Below are 5,000 nucleotides of genomic sequence, written 5' to 3' on the forward strand. Positions count from 1 at the left end.
AAATTGCACGAGAAAAATCATGTGATTACCTATACTAATATTTCAGTAATGATTGTGGACCAACTGTAGTACCACGTCAATTTGAGAATTATTCGGATTTCCCATGGATGGGTGCAATATGTTCCTTGAAGAAAAATGATGTCATATTTCTGCTCGTTTAGCCACATGAAGAGGGCTTTCCTTTTCTTTGCAGAACAAATCCCTCGAACATTTAGCGACAGCAATTTGAAATCAGTATATTCCTTTTCGAATAAAAGAATTGGTTTGTTGTTTTGCTAGCAATGTGAAATATAAGAAAAGTAAGAAAAGATGAAATGACTTGTAATTTGTAAAGAGGTTCTTGTTGTACAAACATACAATACACAATTCGGCGTGCAGCCTATGGGATTTGGAACTTTACACATACTCCTAAATTTGAATACGAAATACAAAGCGAAAAAGAAAAAACTAACGTTTCTATAGCATCCATAATTTTTCACTCTTAAATAGTTTTTAGCATGGCATTGCATTACATGTAATGCATTGCTTGTCGGCTTCCTTCTTATCAAACAAGGCTAATTTTCGTTCTTCTCTTGCCTTTTTAAATTTTGGCCATTGCTTCTTGCATCTTTCCTGAATTTCAAATCTGTGAATACTCTCACCTCTGTATCATCTCTGACTTCGAGTGCTCTCGTGAAGATGCGTTCCCAGTCGGGAATTTTAAGAAGCACACAATAATCGGTCTCCTCGCACCTGTTTTCTTCTTACCAATTTGATGCACGCGCTGAAACTCTATGTCCCTTGCGCCGTCAATCTCCCTGTCCAAAAACTGATAGATAACTTCAATTGCAACTTCTTCAGCGCCGATTACTTCAGGGAGGCCCAAAAAACGCAGATTCTCCCTCCTATTGTAGACTTCTTGATTGAGACAGCGATCGTTTGTCAGCTTAATTTCTTTCTCCAGTTCTTGCACTTCCATGTTTAAGTTATTTAATCTGGCGTCGATGTCATCAGTTGCTTTCTTCATTTCAGTTTTATCTGACTTGACACCACTTAGAGCCGTTTCTAGGCGCTGCACCTTCTTGAAAACACCATCTAATTTCCCTTCCATGCTCGCAACAATAATTTTATGGAATAATAAAGCTATTTGTGTGGAAGCTAATTCTGTCTATAATAATAGGTTAGCAAATAAAGGCATTCGTACAATAGGAGACATGATTTCTGAAGACAATACGCTTATAACTAACCATTTACGAGATTTGAATATTTCTCCACTGGATGTATTCAGACTTATTTGTGTAAATAAAGCTCTTCCAACTGAATGGCACACATTTTTAAAAACGGGTAATCATTCTGTCATCGAGCCTTTCAACTTACAAAATCAGGTTCAGTTATATTTAAATGTTTTACGTAGCAGAGCTGTATCAAAGATCATTTATAAGGAAATTCGAAATAGAAACATTACTCCACCCACAGCTCAACTTAAATACAATGCTAAATTCGTACCTGACGAATTAGATTGGAAAAAAATTTACAGCCAACCATATGGTGTTGCCTTACACACAAAATCGCACGAATTTCAATATAAACTTCTCAACAGATGTCTTGCCACGAATGTCCTCCTTAGCATTGGTAAGAACGATTCGGAAGACAATAACCAGCCACAAGGATTTCCTAATTAATGATTTATTCTGAAAATAAAGATTAAAATAAAGTTTTTACATTGATATTCCTAGCATATTTGAGGCGTAGCACAGATAATCTTAGAGCTTTGAAATTACAAAATGACACGAAATTACAAAGAAAAATGTATAATAATAAACTTAAGATGTACCTGAGGGGTAGATCCTCGTGAGCTTATTCCAAAGTTGACAATCTTAATACTATAAATCTGACCAAACTAACTGTAATTTTCCTTTAGCGGACCGCGTATTCGGGATACAAAGAACAAAAGATATTGAAAAACATGAAACGTGATCTAACACCTAAACTATGACCAAAGTGTTCATCAAGAATGTCGATCGTCAGTTCATAATCAGTGAAAGAAATCAAATTAAATTAAATATAGAACAATAAAGCTCAAGTCATTCACAGCAAATCTTCTGGGGATGCCAACTGAGGCGAAAAGAAGGCTCATTCTGACTCTACAATGAGACAGCATTTCTGTACAGAACACTTGTACTTTGCGTTCTTCGCCTTGACCAGCACATTGCGGACCACGCAATCTGCTCCTGGGTAGACCTCCTTAACTAATCCAAGATCTCATTTACCACGTGGTACATTACAGTCGATGAGAAGAACGATGTCACCAACTCTAATCTGATGCCCATTGGTCTGCCACTTCAGCCTGCGTACTTGGGTAGGAACATACTTTCAGATAAAACGTCTCCAAAAATGCTGCACATTGCTCTGTATGAAGTCGAATAGTTTTCGGGGATTGCATGACCTATCAAATGACCCTTGAAGAAGGGTGATGCACTTTCAGGAAGAAGATGGTTCGGAGTGATAGGCTGTGGATCGTTTGGATCTACTGATGAGTACCCCAGGGGACGGCTATTTACGAGGGCTTTCACCTCGGCTAACACTGTGGACATTTCATCTCAAGAAAGCACTTGGTTTTCCACAGCAACATGCAATACTCACTTGGTTTGTTTAATAAGGCTTTCGTATATTCCTTCTTGATGGGGACTGAGAAGAGTGGTAAATATCCACTGTATCTTGTGCAGCACGGTGAAATTGTCAATTCTTTCTCAGCTCTTACAAAGGATTTTCCATTGTCGGATATGAAGGTATTGGGCCATCCATGATGAGACACAAAACGTCGAAGGGCTTGGAGAAAGGATTCTGTGGAAAGGCTCTCAACCACTTCCAAGTGAATAGCTCTCATAGTTGCACAGGTAAAGAGAGCACCCCATGGTACAGTGGACATGTTTCAGACTTAAACCAGATGCAAAAGTTGTTGGGCGTTTCCAGTTAGCTACAAATGATTTTCTTAAGAAAATAGAGCTTAAGCAAAGCGATAATTGTACCTTTTGTGAATTTGAAATAGTATAATTCATTTATTTTGGTCCTGCAGTGTAACCTCCTCTTTTTGGATAGATTTTAAAGGCTGGATTACAGAAAACCTTGACGCAGCAATTGCTTTAGGCCTCAGGCCGAATCTTTTTCACAAACAAATATACCTTTACTTCCTACTTGCCAGATATTTTATATGGATCTGTAAGACACAAGGTAAAGCTCCTAAGCTTGAAAATTTCCTTTGCTTTTCGACACTCTTTTTCTCTTTAGTTTGGTTCTCCTATGTCACGCACCATCATCAACTAGAAAGCAGTGTAATCTTCTTCTTATTTCCCTTTTTCTTTCGTACTGGTATGTCTGGCCTGTCTTTCTGTTTTTATATGTGTACATATTCATGTATTGTTTTGTTTCTTTGTTTTTTCTTTCCTCTAAATGTATTTAGATGTTTTCATTGTACAAGTAGCGTTAGTGATGTAAGAGCCATGGCTGTATCAATTAACTTTATTGTAAGCAACGTTTCTACTGTAATGTCATTTATTAATTGCATTGTATTGTAATCAAGGTTTGAAAATAAAAGAATATCAATCATCAGTTCATAATCAGTGAAAGAAATCAAATAAAATAAAATATAGAACAATAAAGCTTAATTAAGTCATTCACAACAGCAAAATTGGGATAATTCCAGCTCCGGCTTGCACTTTTTGTGGAGAAGCAGACAAATCTCTTAAATATATTTTTGTAACTTGCCATTACACCAAGAAATTCTGGGCAGAAGTTATAAAATGGATGGGCAACCTAGATATTGAAATTGAACCTATTCCTAATAAAGACATAATGTCTGGTATAATAGATTGTAAACCATATTCTGTTGACTGCGAAAGAATATATTTATTCCTCTAGATGTAGTAGTATTAAACGCTAGGAAGAAATGATCTACCGACTTGAAATGATGGTCGCCAAATCTTGTAACAAGTTGCCCATCCATCTTGAAAAATAATGCAATAGCAATCTTTTATATCACTTGTCATTATTATGTTAAAACAAGAGAGTGTGTGTAATATTTGTAAAGAGGTCCACTGTGTATTATATGTGTATGTATTTGTAAGTAAATTCTACGATGAAATTAAAATAAAATAAAATACAAAAAAAGATGTTAGGTTTTTTGTTTATCTTAGGTCGGGGACTATTATGAAGCCCTTTTGGAAAAGATGAACAACTCCAAAATTGCAACGATGGCCAGAGTTATTATTTATGATCAATCCCCTTGATAAGCGTCTGCCACAGATTGCAGTTCATTTACAGGTATGTAAATAAAGGAAATCAAAGATTTTGATGGCTAAACACCACTAACCTTTTCGGTGTTACGCCTTTGTTTCCCTATAGTTTTGATTCACCCCAGTTGTCACTTATTTCCTTTGCCCAGAACTTCATTTAAAACTATGCTCATGCATCACTTCACTCGCCTTCTTTTCAATTATGTTTCAGCCAACATGTAATTGATTTGATCATAATGACGTACTCCATTAATGGCTTTGTTACAAACAACTTGCTGATGACGAGATCCGAGAGGTCCTTGGTCCACTTAAGGGAAACTCTTCCAATGGGGATTGCACACGAAGGAAATTACATCTTGGCAAAAGTTGTAATACCAGTGCAAGATGGTTTCCTGTTTTTCGCCAAGGTTGAGCAAGGAGTAGTCTGTAATGTGTGTGACCAGGATTATATAAACAACCACAGGAAAGCTGACTGGTACCTTGACCACACTAAGAGGGAGCTCACCATTGTAACTTATGTCATCCATAGAAATAACTTGAGACAGATGATAGAATTATTTAGCCCTCATGTCCACGGTTTACGCAACGAAGACGTAAACAAACTGACACGCAAAACTGGTCTGCCTGTCAGCGTATTTTGTTCCCAAAGGTCAGAGAGTGTTTATGGAAGATGGTGCATGGACTAGATGATACAAGCTCTTGGACTGTGGTTGTACCTTGACCTACTCT

This window comes from Montipora foliosa, chromosome 11 (genome assembly GCF_036669935.1).
Source record: "Montipora foliosa isolate CH-2021 chromosome 11, ASM3666993v2, whole genome shotgun sequence".
NCBI lineage: Eukaryota > Metazoa > Cnidaria > Anthozoa > Scleractinia > Acroporidae > Montipora > Montipora foliosa.